Raw genomic sequence first — 20,690 nt, 5'->3', positions numbered from 1 at the left:
CCCCCAGCTTGTCAGAGACAGTCCAGCTTAAAGCTTTCCAGACACAGGTACCTGACGCAGCCCCAGCTTTGCCTTGGCAATAGAGATCAGGCATCAGCTGCTGGCTTGGATGATGTGTTCCCAGAGCAACATGGCAAGTGTGAGCTGCCAACATCGAAGTCTCAGGGAATGTAAAGTGTTGAGCCAGTTAAACATCCAAAAATGCCCTGTCTCTCAGAAACGAGGGTGACTCATCAGAGCGCTTGGCCACCAATGGGAACAGCATTAGAGTGGCCACGGAGGCTAAAGCCCACGCTCAGAAGGCTCCAGCCCTTTCCTCGCGGTTCTCCTCTCCAACCTGGACCCAACGCAGGCTCCACTGGGAAGCCCAGAACTTCCCCCTCCCTGAAACCCCCCTGGACTCTTCAAGTTCGGAGGAGGTCTCCCTTCTCACGCCCTGAGAATCTGCTCTGTACAACTCGACACTTAATTTTATACTGTCTTTCATTGCTTCTGAATCGTTTTGAGTGTTTGTTTTATAGCTGCCATGGGTTGCAAATGCTCTGGGGGGAGGAAGTAAGCTTCCTCCTCTGTACCCTGCAGTGCATCTCCCAGTGTCACCCAAGAGCAGAGGTGGGCTCAGGCTCACAGCTACTCCTGCTTCAGACTCTTTCCACGTTACCTGCATTTGCACTTACAGCAAATGCTCAATAAATCCTCACTCGTTTCACTGGGGCTTCAGCCTTTTCAAAGACAGAGTTCAGCAGCCAGGGCCTCTGTCAGCGCATGCCAAGCCTCTGTGCAAACTAGAGAAAAGGCAGGACACTGTCTCTGCCACGCTGCACGGCTGGGCTGGTGGGGCCTGGGCTTCAGCCCCTCACTGGGCGCCCTGTGCAGTGAGCCACCTGCACCCCTAGGCTCTGGTTCCTCATGGAGGCAGCAACACAACATCTCTGCCTCCTGACCCTCCTCGGCTCTCCATTCTGACGGGAAGCCCTTACCTGGGGAAGCTGGCATCAGAGGCTTCCCAGCCCCTTCCCTGTCAAAACCAAATGAGAACAACAAAAAGCGCATATCTTCCATAGTTCCTCGATACTCATAGCCTGAGGTCTACACTGCTGGCGGGGCACTTAGGGACCCTCTACAACAGGGTCCCAACTTCCTTTCTTCTACTGTAAGGCCCAGAACTCACCATGAGTTGTCCTCCTTCTGTGCTTTCGCTTTCCCTCAGCCTAGGTTGTCCTGTCTTGCTGATCTGTGTGTCAGATCCCTACTCTCCTCTCACATCCCATCCCAAGCCTCACCTCCCCCATGAAGTCTCAATCAACATAAATGTTCTTCTCCGTGCTTCTCCCTACCTCCAGCCCCCTGCCTTCCGCATTGCTTCAACCTCTTGCACAACCCTTTTCCCACATGTTATTTGCATGTAACCCAGTGGCCAGCTGTCTTTAAGTCCTCTGCCCACACAGGCTTCTCTGTACTCACCCTACATCAACCCAGATGCTGAACTCAACACCACCCTGAGTTCCCCAAAGGAATCCACTCAAAAATTGAGGAACAACTGCCTTTACAAATGACTTATCTCACAGGAAGGGTAGAGAGCAGGAACCTCATAGTGAGCCCCCTCTCCCCTAGCAAACTACTTACTGATCTTTGCAAGCATTCCTGTTCTCCAAATCCTTGCTTGGCAGCCCTGTTCTGGGCGTTTCTCTCTCGTTACTCTTCCTCAGTGCACTCCCAGCCAAGTGTCTGCATTCTGTCTCTGCATGTCTTCCCCATTCCTCCCACCCAACTTATTTCCTTCCTGTTCAAATAGGCAGAATAACTCCATGTTGCCCCAACCCCTACCTGCAAGCATGCATCCGCAGACCCACCATGATGCCCGGCCAAATACAAGCTCTCTCTCAGTTTCCCCTTCTTTGGAAGGAGGCAGGATTAGACAGAAGAAAATTGTTTTCTTGTGACGTGTGTATAAGCGTGTTTTCCTCCACAGAGAATGTGGTTCAGAAGGCAAGGATTTTGTCTTCTACATCCACCCAACCTAGCACAGTGAAAATATATACAGTAAGCTTGAGACCAGCCTTCTCCTCCATCAGGGACAGGGACAGTTCTAAGCCCTTTCTGTCTCTTGCTTCCTCTTTCTTCCCAAGTAAGGCGCAGGACTAGAGTCAGGGGAAAGTGCCTGAAGACACAGCAGGAGCTTAACAGATAGTCAAGAAGTGAATGAGTCAGTGAGTGAAAGGAAAACAAGAAAAGATACAAGAACTTTGAGAGCACCCTCACCAGGATTATTTCAGTCTAGCTGAAGGGAACTTTAAGAACCAAGCCAGGATGATAGATAGATAGATGACAGGTGAATGGTAGGATGAAGTGTGAACATGAGGTTCTTGGTATTGGCACTGCCTTCACTACGCTCTGGAACCTTGGGGAAATCTCTGAGCCTCAATTTCTCACGTGTCCCATCATCCTGCCTGCAGATGGCCCAATATGGACACTGACCATCAGGGTCCTCGGGGCTGTTTGACATTCATGTTTGAGGCTTCTTCCCCAAATGCCCAGACACCCAGGGCCCCTTGGCGCCTCTGCATCTGCCGAAAGCTTTTCTTGGCTGCAGTCCTGAGCCGGGGACCTTCACTGCCGGTTGGCCGAAAAGAATTCTCAGTTGTGGAAACTGGTAAACTCTACATATTTTACAGATGAGAGACCAAACTCCAGATGACTCTAAATGTGGTGTGAAATGGACAGAAGTCACCCTGCTGGTGTGACATGCCTGAGATAGTGTCATCACCACCACTGTCACCCCATACAGACCTGCACGTCATGGAAAGAGTGGTGCCTTGGCCAGTGTTGGCCCTCATCACTTACCCCTCACTCCCAGCCCCTTTTCTGTACTTTTCTACATTTTAAAAGTAAGAAGGGGTCTACTTGCTGTGCAGGAAAACAGCCCATGGTCACCTAAAAGCAAAGGAGAAAGGGAATTAACCCTCAGTCCTGAGACCTGGCCCAGCGACCAGAGCCCAGCTCCGGTGAGCTGCGGCGGTTGCCACTATACCCGCGGAAGGAGAAAGCTTTTCAGATTGAACAGCCACCAATCCCCAGCCTCCGAAATGCGTCCCTGGGCAGGGGCAGTGATTTGAATGCTAGAGACAGTGCCTAGGGAACGGAGCGAATTTGTTGACTTTTAATTTTTTGTTTTTTCTTTGACTTGGTCGAGATAGTGAGGCAGCCTAGGCCCTGGCTGAGATGTGGGTATTTGTCAAACCGTTGTCCCTGTCCCCTGAGTCAGCGGGCCTTTGGCCTCTCCCTGCGGAGCCCACCACTGCTGCATCCTCTCCAAACCACTCAGCCTCTAACTCTTCCTCCCAAACCGAAGCCCCTATCCATGAGAAGTGCCCGAACCACCAAAGGGGCGCGGGCTCTCACCGAGCCCACCCGCATTCACGCGTGTGTGTGCGAGCGCGCGCGCGGGGGTGTGGCGCGTGTGCGCGCGCACGCGGTTGTGTGGCGGGGGGCGGGCTCTGCGCCCGCAGGCAGGGCTCAGCTCTGAGCGTGGCATCCTGACTTGCCCGCTGCGAGGGGCAGGGCGCCGCAGTGCCGTAGTAGCGGGCAGCCGAGACGCACCGCTCGGGAGCCGCGGGTACCGGAGCGGGCAGAGACCCCGGCGCTGCCTAACCCCCACCGGGCCGCCCGAGCTCCATCCCCCTCCCCGGGAGGGCTGCGCGGGCCGCAAGACGCCCAGACGCCAGCTCGGTCCCCTTTCCGTCTCTCGGTTCATCTTTCCTCCCAAGTAAGGGAATAAGCCCCAAGGAAGGAGCGCTCCGGAGAACCGCGCAACAAAGTGTTGCATGCTGAGGTAAGACAGTGGCCGGCGCAGTGGAGGGGTGCTCGGGCTGGGGGCGCGGGTTGCAGCAACTTGGAAAAGGGGAGCAAAGCGGGAGCCGGTCCCGTGGCCAGGGGACGGAGCTGCAGACAAGGCCTCGGCGCGCCCCCCCCCCCGCTCCGCCCCCGACGATGCCACCTGCCGCACAGCCCCTGCCGGAGGAGATGCCCCGCTGTCAGGGTGAGGGCACGGGGTGGCGCACCGGCTTCCTCTTCGACTGGGAGGACCTTCCGAACCTCAAAGGTGTGCGGGCGGGAGGCGTCCTGGCTCCACGCAGTTTGCTGAAGCAACTGGTCAGATTTCGCCCCTTCTACACTTACCTTTGGTATTCAGTTCGCGCTCCAGGGTGCACAAGGGCGGCAAAGAGCGGGGACACTTCTTCTAACGTCTGGCCGCCAAAGCGTCTGACCGTCCCGCGGGGTTCCAGGACTTTGGGGGACTCCGCAAAGCCCCCGAGCTAGGGGGGCGTAAAGGGAAGCTGAAGAGAACGCGGAGACCTTGACAAATAGTAGCTACGGAAGGAGAGGAGGGTCAGGGAGAGAACGTCGGGTTGACCTGTTTAGTCTCGGACTCACGAGATGTGTGTTCCTGTGTGTGCGTGCATCTAGTATCACCTGTGGGGCTTTCGAAAACTCCACCAGTGCACTCATCCTGCACATTCAGTGATTTTCTTCCTCTAGACGAGTGGGCTAGAATTTGGGGAGGGGGCTGTGGAGTTCGAAAAAGCCCTACAGGTGATTCTGATACGCTGTCCCCATCCGTGCCATCACTGCAGCAGGAAGCACGAGACCGGAGCCAGAAGGCAGCTCCCAGGTGTGAGCGATCCAGGTGCGGGACTCAGACCTTCCCGCATCCTCCCTCTTTCCCCGCGGCGAGGCAGGAGGGTCTGCAGCAGCGCGCGGTGATTTGTGGCTGCGCCGCAGTGGCGCGCGGGAGAGCTGCGAACCCGCGGGCGCGCTCGCAGGCGGGCGCGGGGCGGCTGTCTCCTCCGGCTTCATTAGCATACGATGACCTCGCTGTCCGGAAGAGGGCCTGGGAGGGCTGTTTGTCCTTCTTTCATTTCGGGACTTGGGGGAACGCACCTTGGTTTGGGAGGTGTGGACCAGGGGGAATCGCTGATGAGGGGCAGCGGTCAGGACACAGGGCTGGGAACTGACCCTCGGGTTCGAAAGGGGGAGACGACGTCGCTATTTCAGTGCCTGGGATTTTTTGTTTAAAAAACAGCCCTCAGAGTCGCTTACTGGAGCACAGGGCATCCCTCGTTGTCAGCGAAGGGTATTAGATCATAGGGGGCAAGTGTCATCACTATTTGGACACACACACACATACAATTTACCTTTCCCTCTCATTCCAGGGCTGTGCCCTAACGTGGGAAGGGACTTAGTCTTCTTAAAAAGGGCTGTAACTTGCCTCCGTTCCGAAGGTAAATTATACTCATCAAATACAGCGTCTGCCACTAAGCTAACTTCCCTGCTGTACCTCCCATCCAAGTCTTTTCTTTACGGATCACCCTTAACGTTTGTGAATAGCACTGTAGGCGTTATTACAAGCATTTTTCTGGGAGGGGTGTGGGAGTAGTGAGCAAGTGGATGAGTCTTTGCCACATTACAATCTCATGTCAGTGTTTGGTTCAGATCAGCCCAGACATGGGGAGAAAATGATAAACAATCAGAGTGTCTTGGAACCTAGACTTTCAGAGGTAGGAGAAACTACTGAGGACATCTGTTCCAGCTCCCCCTCAAATCTCGCAGAGCACCTGCAGCAGGTAGGGGAGGATCCCGCCAACCTTGCACTCCCGGAGGTCGCAGCTGTGCTCGAAAGGCTGTGCTCAGGAAGGTCCCCATAAAGCAGCAGCTCTCCCCTCTACTGCTGATCCCTAGAGGGGAGGCTGCCCCTACCGTTTTTGTTGTGGTAAAACTCTTTTTTAAAAAAATATCTTATTGTATTGCAACACTATGATATACTTTTTTAGTATAAAGGTAATTCATGTTGCAGGTAGAAAATGTGGGAAGTCGAAAAGTGTGCAGAGAATCAAACAAACCACCCACAATTGCACACAAATCAGATTATTGTGTAAAATATGTAAATGACATAACATCCCACTTCTCCACACAAATAATTAGAACAGCCCTCACTCCTAGGAAGGTACATCACTATCAGAGCCAAATTCAGCCAGCCCAGCCAATCAGTAACAGCTTCTTCACATACTGGCCATTTTCGCAGAAGTGTTTGTTTACACCAAGTATTAGAATTCCACAACCAAACCACAGTGGGAGGTGATACCTTTTCATATGTAACAGAGTTCACCTTCCTCACTTCCCTTCCCCACCCCAGCCGCTCACGGCTAGTGACTATGGATCATGCAATAAAAAACAAGGTGATACATATCATCCAAAAAAATGTCCTCAGGTGAAAAAAATGTGGCCACAGAAGAGAAACTGAATTAGGCAATACGAAAGGGGAAATTTTGTGGTAGAGAATTTTCCAGGTAATGGACTGGGTGCTCTATGTGCATTCCTCTGTCGATGCATCTTTATTCTGCTCAGATTGGTTGGTCTCAGAAATGCACCTGAAAGCTGTCTAGAGCTGTGCAGTGTGTTTCCACAAGTGACTATTACCATTTTCACTTAATTCATTAAAATTAAATAAAATTAAGATTTCAGTTTCTCAGTCACATTTCTAGCACTTAAATGCCACATATGGCTTCCGGCTGCCATATTGGAGAATGCACATATAGAACATTTCCAGCATTGCAGAAGGTTCTACTGGACAGTGCTGGTTAGATTGTAAGCTTGGTGCAGGCAGAGGTGTGAATTTGGTCTTCCACAGTATCCCCTGCAACCAACACAGTGCCTGGCCAGAGGAGGACGAAGGGGAGGAGGAGGGATGGTGGGAGTAAATGTAGTGTTAACATTAACTATACCATTTATTGGGCACCTATTTTGTGCCCCTCACTGTGCTGTATTTTGTGCATGCATTGTCTTCCTTTAGACTCAAATCACTACAAGCCTGGTGGTAACCTTATTTCACAGACAAGGAAACTGAGTCTCAGGAAGTTTAAGTAAGTGGTTGTAAAGCTAGTAGTAGAGAGGCTGAGTTTTAGCTCAGGCCCTTACGATTTCAAAGCCTATTTTCTCAGGCCTTTTACTTTACCGCCTCAGTAAATATCATGTGTGGTAATGCACATGTGAATTGTCATAGTCTTGGCTTCCCAGGAAGTCAGAGAAAGGGTACTCTTGAAGGCTTCCCAAGGGAAATATTGGTATTATTTGCAATGTTAATAGCATTTCAAGAGTGTAAAATTTTGCTTGGGGGCTCAAGAGGTTTTGTCCTTGGATGGGTGTGACTTGGGGAGAAAGGAACCCACCCATAGTGTGGTCTGACCAGAGGGCCAAAACCTAGGAGAGCAGGCCAGCCAACCACCACCCCCTGTGCTTCTCCTCAGGGAGGCTGATTATCAGCCCGGGAGAGAAATACTGGCTTGGTTAGGATCTCACCACCAATTATTGGCATAACCTGGCTCCCGACTCCCTGGCCAGTGCCTTTCCCACTGCACCATCCTGCCCCATAGGCCACTGGCTCCAGTATTGTCTTATCATTATCACTCTTGCCCCATTTTTCCCTAATTTCTTTATTCTTAATGAATAAAACACAACATTTCAAGGGATGCTTAATCAGCACCAAGTAGAGTGAGATTATCACTTCCTTTTTTCTACATCTCATGTTTCTCTTAAAACCCTGTCAGGTTGAACTAGCAATCTATACAAGTAACATCTATTGAGTTTAGTATCAGCTGAAAAAACCCAGCTGTCTTTTAAACTTACTCTTGAACTGTATCCCCTGCCTGCCACCCCCCCTCCCCTTCCGTGCTCATACAGATGGTACCTGGGACTCAAATACAGAGCCCTTGCATTTATTCCCAGTTTTATCTTGTTTAATTCAGTCTGTCTTGCCAGCTTGCCCAGATATTTCTGACTTTGATTCTGCTATCCAGCATATATACTGTCCCTTCCAGCTGGCTTCCTGTTGTCCCCAAACCTGATGAGCATGACCTCTTCAACTAAGTCATCAATAAAAAATGATGAATATTACAGCATTCTGAGACATTCCACTATATGCTCCTGAAAGACAATGTTAATTCAATAAGTAAATAGCACTTTTTAAGAAAATTTATTTAACTTCTTGTGCTATCTATCACTCAATCCATAATTCTTCATCTTTTATGCTGGAGTTTTTGGGTTTTTTTTGAAATTATGGTCAATTGATTTTTTTAAAATTTTTTTAAATTTTATTTGTTTATTTATTTATGGCTGTGTTGGGTCTTCGTTTCTGTGCGAGGGCTTTCTCTAGTTGCGGCAAGTGGGGGCCACTCTTCATCGCGGTGCGCAGGCCTCTCACTATCACGGCCTTCCCGTTGCGGAGCACAGGCTCCAGACGTGCAGGCTCAGTAATTGTGGCTCACGGGCCTAGTTGCTCCGCGGCATGTGGGATCCTCCCAGACCAGGGCTCGAACCCGTGTCCCCTGCATTGGCAGGCAGATTCTCAACCACTGCGCCACCAGGGAAGCCCCCTCTTCATCTTTTTCAAAAGATTATCAGAGGAATCATATCAAAGGTCTTGATAAAGTCCAGATACTCTTTATCACTGGTATTTCCCTGATCTCCCTGCCTAATAATGTTGTCAGAGAAGCAATTTTGTTACTTTGACATAAACTACTAGCAGTTAACCCACGTTGATTTCTCAAGATCACAACTTCAGTCCTAAAAGCTCATTCCACATCCTGTTCTGCAGTGTTTCCTGGGATTAACATCAACACCTCAAGTTAAGACATTTTTATAAGTTATTTTTCCCATTTTAAAAAAGTAAAATTGTCTTTGCCATGAGGGTGATGGTGATGGTGGTGGCAGTGGTGACAGTAGTGGTGGTGGGTGGTGATGGTGATTCATGGTAATGGTGGTGGTGGTGGTGGTGGTGATAATAATGGTGATGGTAATGATGGTGGTAGTGGCTTTCTTATTCTATGATTCTGAACAGATTAAGGAGAGTGGTTCAGTGATCTCAATTGCATGTTGTCTTGGCACCCTGGAATATATTCAGTAAGGCCAAAAGATTGTATTAATTTGAGGCAGATCTAAGAGTCTCTAGCATCACTGAAAAATGAGATCAGAGAAGGAGCCAAGGAAGCAATTGGTCCCAGGCCTTCCTATTCAAACTGAGGAATCCTCCATCTAAAGGGGAAGGGCCCTGCATGGGCTCACACCTCCAGGACAGGCCAAGGTCTCACCATTCTTCCCCAGTGCTTTGTCCAGGACATACTCCTTCTTTCCATCTCTGATTCTGAAGAAGCCTAAGGCTTTGTTTCCTGCAGAAATGTTCTTTTATTCTCTTGGAATTAACCTCTTAATCATTGATGTCTCAGTGAAAATTAAAGATTCTTTCCTGGTATCATGATTTAAAAGGAGAAAGGAGAAGCAAGCTCATTTTCCAAGTGGGAAATGGAGCCAAAATATCTCCATAGCAGGACAAGGGCACAGAGAGAAAAGGACTAAGTAAGAGAAGACTTTTTAAAAAATTTTTATTTTATATTGGAGTATAGTTGATTTACAATGTTGTGCTAGTTTCAGGTGTACAACAAAGTAATTCAGTTATACATATACATATGCCATTCTTTTTCAAATTCTCCTCCCATCTAGGTTATTACAGAATATTGAGAAGAGTTCCCTGTGCTATACAGTAAGTCTTTGTTGGTTATCTGTTTTATATATAGTAGTGTGTATATGTCAGTCCCAAACTCCTAATTAATCCCTCCCCACTACCTTTCCCCTTTGGTAACCATAAGTTTGTTTTCTAAGTCTGTGAGTCTGTTTCTGTTTTGTAAATAAGTTCATTTGTATCATTTTTTTAGATTCTGCATGTAAGCGATATCATATGATATTTGCCTTTGTCTGACTTACTTCACTTAGTATGATAATCTCTAGGTCCATCGTGTTGCTGCAAATGGCATTATTTCATTTTTTATGGCTGCATAATATTCTATTGTATATATACCACATCTTCTTTATCCATTTCTCTGTTGATGGACATTTATTAGGTTGCTTCCATGTCTTGGATATTGCAAATAGTGCTGCAGTGAACATTGGGGTGCATGTATCTTTTCGAATTATGGTTTTCTCTGGATATATGCCCAGTAGTGGGATTCCTGGATCATATGGTAGCTCTATTTTTAGTTTTTTAAGGAACCTCCATACTGTTCTCCACAGTGGCTGTACCAATTTACATTCCCACCAACAGTGCAGGAGGGTTCCCTTTTCTCCACACCCCCTCCAGCATGTATTGTTTGTAAACTTTTTGATGATGAAATCACAATAATAATAACTGTCCTTTACACATGTACCCACTTGAAAGATAACAATGTATTCATATCCATGATCTCTCCTGATTCTAATCATGAGTGTGAGGCAGGTAGCTTGGATGCCATGGGCCTCATTTCACTAGTGTGATTTCACCGAAGCAGAGGCTGTGAAGAGTAGAAGAGTCTACTATGTCAAGAAAAGGGATGAAGGCTAAAACTCAGGGGCCATGCAGCAGCTGACCATTTGGGCCCATTACTCCTTTCTGTGTGAGTTTGCATGTAAAGTTTTCTTCTTGCTTAAGGCATAGATGGTGTCATCTACACAGGAACCAAGTTTTCACATTCCTGTTGGCTGATCTGGTGTGAAAGTACCAAGTGGCCAGAGGTCAGCAAGGCCACTTTGACCCTGAGATGCTGAAATTCTTGAAATGTTTTGGCCCAAACGTTTTCATTCCCTGCTGTGTTTCTTCACCTCTCTGCTCTGGGACAGCAGCCTATAGCACTTTACCAGCTGCCTCGGTGCCCCTGCCCTTCAGATAACATGAAGGAGCTAGAGAAAACTCTCTCATTCCCCCCCCGCCCCGAGGGCCAGAGTGTTCCTTCCAGAATCCTTGAAAGACACACAAAATAGGTGCTGTTATCCAGTCCCCCACACTCCCCATCCCAAGGTCTCATCAACAAGGATGTTCATGACTCCCAGAACCTGACATCAGGACAGCCACTGGTAGAAGACAGTCCCTGCCCTTTTCTCATGCCAGGATGTCCAGGAGGCTTTGGCAGATCACAAAATGATCCTTCCCAACAATTAGAAAGCCAGTAGCCGTACATCTCTATAGCTGGGGAAATTCCCGCTCTGCCCCAAAGCCCCCACTGTTCCTAATCCCTAAATCATGCACATCCTGGCAAATGCTCAGATGCCAGGCAAACGCTCAGATGATTGAGTGAATCTCCCTGAGGAGATTCACTCAATCATCTGACCAACATTAAATCAGCAAATAGTTATTGAGAACCCTCTCTGTGCTAGACACAGGACGAGTTTCCAGGAGCTGGGTGGAACTGGGTAGAACAGAGACAGAAACAGATATTCATGCAGCATTACCTTTAGATGAGAGTCAGAGGAGGGTCACCTCCCCAGCCTGGGAAGGTATTGGACCAAGGAAGTCAGGTAATAGTCTCTGGAGTAGATGGGCTTCAGCTGAAATCCAAAGGCTGGCTAGAGGTTAAGTGAAGAAGTGAGTGTAAGTAATACATTCTAGTTAGAGGGAACAGTGTAAACCAAGGCTCAGAGGCAGCTCTTGTCTCCAGTGTTGCTGGAGCAAAAACTGCATTGAGAAATGATGGGAGATGAGTCTAGAGATGGTGGACAGGAGAGTCTTGTCTCCCAAGTTAAAGCGTGTGGATCATTTCCCATAGACAGTGAGGGGCCACCAAGAAATGTTAGGTGGGAACTGACATGATCAGATTTTAACATTAGAGCAACCCCTCTAGCTGCAGTGTTGGGAGGGGAGAAGACAGGAAGCAGGGCTGCCCATTGGGAGGCTTTTTTTGGAAGTTAGGAACTATGAGGGCTGGACAAGGTAGTATGGATGGAGGAAGGGGCAGAATCAGGAAAGAACTGGTAATTAGGTGGATATGAAGGTAGTGAGGAGGGCAGAGGAACCTAGGGCAATTCCCAGGCTTCTACCTTGTGCATCTGGGAAGATAGTGGTTCCATCCACCAAGTGGATCAAGGAGCAGGAGCAAGGTTATTGATGAGTTCAGTTTGGGGCCTGCTAAATTTGCAGTGTCGGTGAGAGACGCATATGGAGAGGTAGTTGATAGACGAGCTATGTGGCTAGAGACCCAACATTGGGGAGGCATGAGTCTAAGTGGTAGGTGAAACCACAAGAGCCAACGAGATCATAGGAGAGTCAATTTTCATTTATCTTGATACGTGTACCGCCAGTATGTGAAAGATCCATATCAAGGAGATTCATGCCTTTTTAACAAAGGGAGGAGACTTTTCACAGCATTGAGAGTCTGAGCTTGACAGGCAAGCTGTGCCAATAGCCATCTGCTGACCCAGCTAGACCAATGCCCACTTCTGCCAGGTGAGTGGTCAAGCATGGGGGTTTTTACAGAAACTCTTGTATTCCTCTTCCATATTAGAGCCTCACAAATTTGTCAACATGGTCCTTTTCTCTAGACCAGTGGTTCTCAATGCTGGTTAAACATTAAAATCATCTGGGGAGCTTTGCAAAAATACCAGTTGTGGGTCCCAATCCAGGAGATGCTGATTTAATTGGTCTGGGGTTAGGGCCTGGGCCTGAGTATTTTTTTTTTTAAAGGTCCCCAAGTGATGCCAGTGTTCAGCAGAGTTAAGAACCATTGCTAAACAAGAAGTTCCCTCAGTGATTTATCAAATTACAGGGTTTTTAATTCTTAACCTCCTCTGGAAAATCTCCTATGACTCCGTTACAATTTATCTAAAACTCACTTTAACGTGTCAGAACCTACACTGGACACTGCACTCCATCCGTGGTCTTGGGCATACTGTCCCTGTCTTTGCATTCAACACGTATTTCTCCCTCGTGCCTGCAAGGCTCATGGGAAACTTTGTCAAATATCCTGTGCTTAAACAACCTCTGTCTACCACATTCTCTGAGTTATGTAACTAATAGACTTATCGAAAAGACTTAGGAATCACCTGCTATGACTTCTGAGTGAAACTTGGTTAGTTGCAAAGTATCCTTGCTTTCTATTCTAAGTGCTCACAAGGCAGCACTCAACCCAGCAGTTCTTGAATGAATTTTCATTTACATTCAAATTACCTGGAGACTTTCCCCTCAGAGATTCTGATTATGAAGTGTGGGGTGGGAGCCCAGAATTTCACCGGGCATTTCTAAGTTAAGGTGGCAGGGACTGCAAAGAGTGGGAGAAGATATTTGCAAATCATGTATCTGAAAGGGGATTGATATTCAGAATATATAGAGAATTCCCCAAACTCAACAACAATAAAACAAACAATCCAATTTAAATATGGGCAAAGGATTTAAAAAACATTTGTCCAAAGAATATGTACAAATGGCCAGTAAGCACATGAAAAGATGATCAGTATCACTAATCATTAAGAAAAGGCAAATCAAAGTCATAATGAGATAACACTTCATATCCATTAACATATCTATTATCAAAAAACCCCACAAAAAACAGAAAACAACAAATGTTACTGAGGCTATAGAGAAATTGAAACCCTTGTGCATTGTTGGTGTGATTGTAAAATGGTGCAACCACTATGGAAAACAGTATCTCAGTTCCTCAAAAAATTAAAAATAGAATACCATATGATCCAGTAATTCCACTTCTGGTTATATACTCAAAAGAATTGAAAGCAAGTATATGAAAAGATACTTGCGTACCCACGATCACAGCAGCATCATTCACAATAGACAGAAGGTGGAAGTAACCCAAGTGCCCATTGATGAATAAACAGATAAACAAAATGTGACACACGCATAAAATGAAATATTATTCGGCCTTAAAGCAGAAGGAAGTTCTGACACATGCTACAACATGGATGAACCTTGAAGACATTATGCTAAGTGAAATAAGCCAATCTCAAAAGAACAAATACTGTGATTCCATTCATATGAGGTATTTAGAATAGTCACATTCATAAAGACAGAAAGTAGAATGATAGTTGCTAAGGGCTGGGGGTGGGAAGGGAAGAATGGGGTGTTATCATTTAGTCGTACAGAGTTTCAGTTTTGCAACATGAAAAGAGTTCTGTGGATGGATGGTGGTGATGGTAGTACAACAATGTGAATATACTTAATGCCACTGAACTGTAAACTTAAAAATGGTTAATTTTATGTTATGTATGTTTTACCACCATTTATAAAAGTAAATATATATATATATTTTAAGTGGCAGGGACTGTAGGAGTGCTAGACAGGTAGGTGGCGGAAAACAAATCTCAATCACGTAACTGCCGCCTCGGACAGGTCTTGGCCAGCACACATGGTGATGGGCCGTGGGACTCACTTTCAATCAACACATGGTGGAAGTTTATGAAAACAGTATTTAGTAGTTCAAAAGAAAGGAGATATCTAAGAATGCAAAACTAATGTCTCCCTATAAAATACACACTAAAAAAAAAAAGAGAAACCTTTAAAAAAAATCTCCAAGTTGTATATACAGAGATTTAAGAGGATGTAGCAGGAACTATCAAAAGGGAGCAATGTGAGATTAGGAAAATTGACCTCTTTTAAAATGAAAAATATTTTGCAGAATTCAAATCGTACAATGGAAGCATGAACATTAGAACAATGCAGAAAACCAATGATGAATGTAAATTTTCATAGTACTGATAGAAAATACATAAAGAAATGAAATAATGAGTGAAAAAACGGAGGCTAGAATTCAACACATTAAATATAAAAATACAGAATTTTTCAGGAGAAAGGGAAATGGAAGATAAGTTATAATAAAAAATATAGAAAAATATTTTCCTGATTTCAGTTCAAAATAGTTCATTGTTTACCGGAGAAAATTAAAGCTATATTCTGATGAAAGTTAATTGTTTATATGAATAAAAAAATCTATTGTTATACTGTCAGAAAAAAAATATTTTATTAAAAAAAAAATAAGCATGTGCCAGACATTCTGTAACACTAAATGTCAGAAGAAGGTTGATATATGGCTATCAAATTTTGTGGTAATAAAAATTACAACCCAGAATTCTGTATTCAGTAATTTGTGAAGAAAAAGAAAATTTCAGACAAAAAAAAGTACCCAGAAAGTAGACCACTAAAATCCTTAACCGAAAAAAAGTATTTACTCCAAATACTCTGATCAACAAGAAAATTAATGAACATTAAAGTTTGAGAATGGAGAAGATGAGATATAAAAGATATGAGGTGAAAAATGAAACCAGTCAAACACTGACTTAATGTTTAAATGTTGTTAATATGGTTACAAAACAATGCAACTGTCAAAAATCATTCTTAATTTAAAAAATACGTAAGAAATTTAATGATAGTAATCTGGGTCTAAAAACTCAGATTACTCCAGAAAAAAAAAAAACAACCAAAAACCCTTAGAGGGCTAACTTCCTCATTTTGTATCATGGGCAACATGAATATTGTTTCATTGTTGACATAGATGGAAAAATATAAGTTTAAATAAAATTTTAAATAAGAAAGAGAGTAGATGAATATAAACTAGAAGTGCCATGTTTAACTTCAAAATTAGGAGGAAGATTTGGAACGTTAGCGCCAAGGTTAAAAACTAATACAGCAAATAGCAAGGAAACATAAAAAAAAAAAAGTATAAAATAAGATGATAGAAGTGAGGTCAAACATATTATTACATTAAGTACAAATGGTTTAATCATTTTTATTAAAAGATGAAGAAACATGGATTGGGCAAAAACTAATTCTAGATATATGCTCTTTTAAACAAAATGGGACAGAAGGGAGGGAGAAAAAGAGTATAGATATACCAGGAAAATGTAAACCAAAGAAAGAAGGGAGAGCAGTATTAGACACAGTAGAATTTAATGCAGGAAACATCGAGCGATGCATTAAATGTGGCTAAAAGATATAATCCATTAGAAGACATACCATCTGTGAATATTTTTATTCTGAATAACATAAAAATATCAAAATATATAAAATAAACTTGTCAAAAACACAATCACAGAGGGAGACGACATATTTCTATCAATCTTCAACATGCTGAGTGACAAAAACAAATGAATATGTAAAGAATTTTAAGGATGTAAGAAACTTGACGTAATGGACATACACTCCTTCACATTCAAGAATGAACATATATCTATTTAAATGCTTATGCAATATTGGGAAATTTTGGTGACATTGTAAAGAAAATTGTGATACATTCCAAAAAGCAGAACTTGTTCTATCAATAAGAGGAAAATAAAACCAGAGTTACTCTAGGATAATATATTCTGGGAACTTGATGTTGCCTGGGATCTGTGCACATCCACCTGCCACTATTAATTCAACATTCAGGGAGAACAAGACCCAAGACCTGTTATTTGACAAGCATCAAGTCTGTAGAATGCTTCCTTCTTTAAGAAAGAATAAATGTTTTAACAGAGAGGAACTAAGGAAAATGCAAAACGAGAGAATAGCATACAGAATTAAAATGAATGAGCTCCTCCAGCTGGACCTAAAAGAACATTTTAGGAGACTGGAATCGTCTTAAGAGGGCAAGAAGCTATGGCCTTTACAAATCAGAAGAGAACAAGGAAAAGCTGAGGTGATAATGAAATATGGTATGCAAAGATATGAATGAGGTATGGAAGGATGGCAAGGAAACTAAAACCCAACTACAGAATTAACGTCTATTAGGTGGAACTAATGAGCAGAGTTTAATCTATAGAAAATCAAATCAAGTACGCAGAGGAAGTAATGTTATAAAGGATAGGCAATCAGTACCGAAGCCAATTTAAAAAGAGATGTCTAAATAATTATTGTAAATCCAGTTTTTAAATTGTATGCAAAAGTAAAATATATTCAAAGAGAAGATATGTATTGCTACACAAAATTCTGAAACACCAAATTTAGATTTAAAACCCCAGATAACATTTTTAAAATCCTGAAAAGTCTGGTGTTTCTCTGGAGAATGTAGGACAGGATGGGACAATGTAAATAAAATGTTCTGAATTCCTTGGTTCAACTGTGAGAGATTCATTCTATTCTTGACATTTAAAATTTAGAAATTGGGCGATTGGGATTGACATGTATACACTGATGTGTATAAAATTGATGACTAATAAGAACCTGCAGTATAAAAAAATCAAACAAAAAAAATAAATAGATAAAAATAAAATTTAGAAAATAATAGTTATCAGGACTTCCCTGGCAGTCCAGTGACTAAGACTCCGTGCTTCCACTGCAAAGGGCGTGGGTTCAATTCCTGGTCGGGGAACTAAGATCCCACATGCTGCGCTGCGTGGCACGGCCAAAAAAAAAGAAAAAAAAGAAATTAATAGTTATAGAATTCTTTTCCCCACTATTCTATCTTCCAAACCAAGGGGTCTAAGAAAACATACGTCACATGACAAAGGACAAAAAATAAAGGAGATGGCAAGGAAGCATTAAAAAAAATTAAAAGGAGCATGAAAATGATGAGATCAAATACTTCATTGATAACAACTAACATAAATGAACTAAATGACCCATTTTTAAGAGGTCTTCATATTGGGTCCAAAACTAAAATTCAACCATATATTGTTTACCATAGGCATCCCTAAAACAGAACAGTGTACAAAGATTAAAAGAAAATGCTGACTACCAAATGTAAAATAGCTGGTGGGAAGCAGCTGCATCACACAGGGAGATCAGTTCCGTGCTTTGTGACCACCCAGAGGGGTGGGATAAGGAGGGTGGGAGGGAGACGCAAGAGGGAGGGGATATGGGGATATATGTATACATATAGCTGATTCACTTTGTTATAGAGCAGAAACGAACACAACATTGTAAAGCAATTATACTCCAATAAAGATGTTAAAAAAAAAAAGAAAATGCTGAGAAAAGGTATAGCAGGCAGATGCAACAAACACTAAAGCAAAAGTCATGATATTAATGTAAGACTAAATGCAACTCTAGACAAATACTTTATGTTTTTCAGGATATTTATTTATTTTTAATTGAAGTATAGTTGAATTACAATGTTGTGTTAATTACTGCCTTACAGCAAAGTAACTTAGTTATACATATGTATACATTCTTTTTCATATTCTTTTCCATTATGGTTTATCACAGGATAATGAATATAGTTCCCTGTGTTATACAGTAGGACCTTGTTGTTTATCCACTCTATATATACCAGTTTGCATCTACTAACCCCAAACTCCCAATCCTTCCCTCTCCCATCCCCCCTCCCCCTTGGCAACCACCAGTCTATTCTCTATGTCTGTGATTCTGTTTCTGTTTCATGATAGGTTCATATTTTTGATTCCACATATAAGTGATATCATATGGTATTTGTCTTTCTTTTTCTGACTTACTTCACTTAGTATGATAATCTCTAGTTGCATCCATGTTGCTGCAAATGGCATTATTTCATTATTTTTTATGGCTGTGTAGTATTCCATTGTATATATGTACCACATCTTCTTTATCTGTTCATCTGTTGATGGACATTTAGGTTGTTTCCATGTCTTGGCTATTGTGAATAGTGCTGCTATAAACATAGGGGTGCATGTATCTTTTTGAATTATAGTTTTGTCTGGATATATGCCCAGGAGTGGGATTGCTGGCTCATATGGTAATTCTATTTTTATTTTTCTGAGGAAACTCCATACTCTTTTCCACAGTGGCTGCGCCAACTTACATTCCCACCAACAGTGTAGGAGGGTTCCCTTTTCTCCACACCCTCTCTAGCAAGGACAAATTCTTTAAGACAATTAGGGTGGTTTTATATAACTGAATAGTTCAATTCACAGTGAAGATACACTGTTGTGGAAATACATGCATCAATAAATGTTGATAGATGTAAAATTAATGTTGCATTCAAAGCACAATCATGGTAAAAGATTTCAAAATGCCACTCTCTAGGGCTTTTCTATATCAAGTAAAGAAACAAAAATAAATAAATAGAGGAATTATGTAATATTATGAATATGATTTTTAAAATACATGCTGTATAATACCCAAACTACAGAGAATGAAATTTCTTTTCCAGGGTTCATAGAACATTTACAAAAATTAACTCTGTATTAGGTTACAAATAAAATCTCTGCAAGTTCCTTAAAACAGAAATAATAAAGGTCACAGTCTCTAACCATTAGAAATGAATAATAATAAATAACAACAGGGGGGACAAGCAATAAATTATGGTCCATTTATATAATAAAGTACTGTGTAGCCATGGAAGACAATATTGTATGTAGAAGGATGTTTAGTAACACCAAATAATGGTCACCTTAAACAAATAAGTGAATAAAGTCAGAAAGAGGTTAAAAGAGTTAAAAAAAAAAGTGTATGCATACATATATACATAGGGAAATTCTAGAAACAATTTATGGCAAAATGTTAATGGTGGTTATAATTGGTGGTGAGGTTACATGTGATTTTTATTTTAAAATCATTAAAATATGATTTGGACTCTTGGCCAAGGTTAATATTATGCTCACACTGTTTATAGTTTGTAGAATCCATATTCTTCCAGTTGTTTTGATAATGAAGATTAGTTTGCTTGTTTCTAGTCGTTTGGCTTTTTGTTGTTGCTGTTGTTGTTCTCCAAAATTCTTCAAAGATCAAATAACAGTGGTTAAAGAGCCTGGTCATCCTGGTCCCAAGCAGTAGACCAAACTATCCTTTGCTCTACTTGCTCTAGAATTAACCAGCCCACTCCCCAAACTTCCCTCAAACATTGTTTGGTCAGTAGTGTTTTGGGTTAGTTAGTTTGTTTCTTTGTTTTGGTCACTTAATGTTTTCAGATCATTTTGAGCTATTTTTTTCATGATGTACTTCATGTAAGTTTGTACCATCTTCCTGTATATTGCTTGATTGTGTGCCTTTCCTCTTCCTTATCTCTAAACGTCCTTTTCAGTTATGAACCTGTGGGTTAGTCCTGCAGGCACTTTTTTTTTTTTTTTTAAGAACCATTCCTTTTCCCTCTTGTGTCTGCCTAAGTTTAAAGGTCCTGGATATTTATTACAGCCTGGCTTCTCCTTGACAATAATGACCTCTGAGCTGGAGTAGCTTCTTTCTCCTAAGATGTCTCTTACGCTGGCTTCACCCTTCTGCAAGTAGGGTCTTTCTGTTGGTCAGAGTGAGGTCCAGAGGAGTTCATCCAGTTAGACTTCTTTACTCCATTTCAACAAGGGAAATAGAAACACTTGGCTGATGCTCTTTTAGCCAAATGAGGCTTTCTGCAAACGTTTAGCCAGCACGAGTTCCCTTTCACTGCTCCAACTTCCCTCATGCCAGAAGAGTAGGGGCTAGGAATGCACCCTTCATTTCCTCCTTGTGGTCAAGAGGCTGGTAGAACATGCTCACGATGATATCATACTGTTCCTCACCCTTTTCTGCTCACTCATGAGATATTTTAGGTGCTCTATCTTTAGGGTCATGAGTATCCATCATAAACCAATTTTTGGTCCAAAGCCATGTTGCCATATAGACATGCCAGTCCTTAAATACAGTTTTTAGTACTCTTTGTAATCATGTGTACATGTGTGTGTATTTGTGTGTATCACCAGGCACCTCCCCTCTCCTATTTGTTTTACCAGCAGTTCTACACTTTAGATTGATACGTGGTGTTATTACAGCTCTTTGATCATTTGCTCATCAGTCTCTAGGCAAATACCTGCCCCCCCCACCCCATGCTCATGAGATGCAAGCATTTCATTACTAGATATGAACCCCCCTTTCAGCATATGGTGAATCATGACCCAGAAAACTACATCCAGTATTGACACTGTTTGCTTCCATTTAATCTCAGAATCCCAACTGTCAGCAGAAA

At 43.1% G+C, this 20,690-nt stretch overlaps 1 protein-coding gene across 1 annotated transcript in view; it reads left to right on the top strand.

The window, feature by feature from the left end:
* Positions 1 to 3,588: 3,588 nt before the first annotated feature.
* The window catches only part of DGKG (diacylglycerol kinase gamma), a 198,975-nt gene continuing 181,873 nt past the window's right edge, over positions 3,589 to 20,690 (top strand). Inside the window, exon 1 of the mRNA XM_036851756.1 lies at positions 3,589 to 3,832. The gene's annotated coding sequence lies outside the window, so the exon portion shown is untranslated. The remainder of the gene's footprint in view (positions 3,833 to 20,690) is intronic.

This window comes from Balaenoptera musculus, chromosome 4 (genome assembly GCF_009873245.2).
Source record: "Balaenoptera musculus isolate JJ_BM4_2016_0621 chromosome 4, mBalMus1.pri.v3, whole genome shotgun sequence".
NCBI lineage: Eukaryota > Metazoa > Chordata > Mammalia > Artiodactyla > Balaenopteridae > Balaenoptera > Balaenoptera musculus.
The sequence above is the reverse complement of the archived record's forward strand: the minus strand, read 5'-3'. Positions and strand labels throughout refer to the sequence as shown.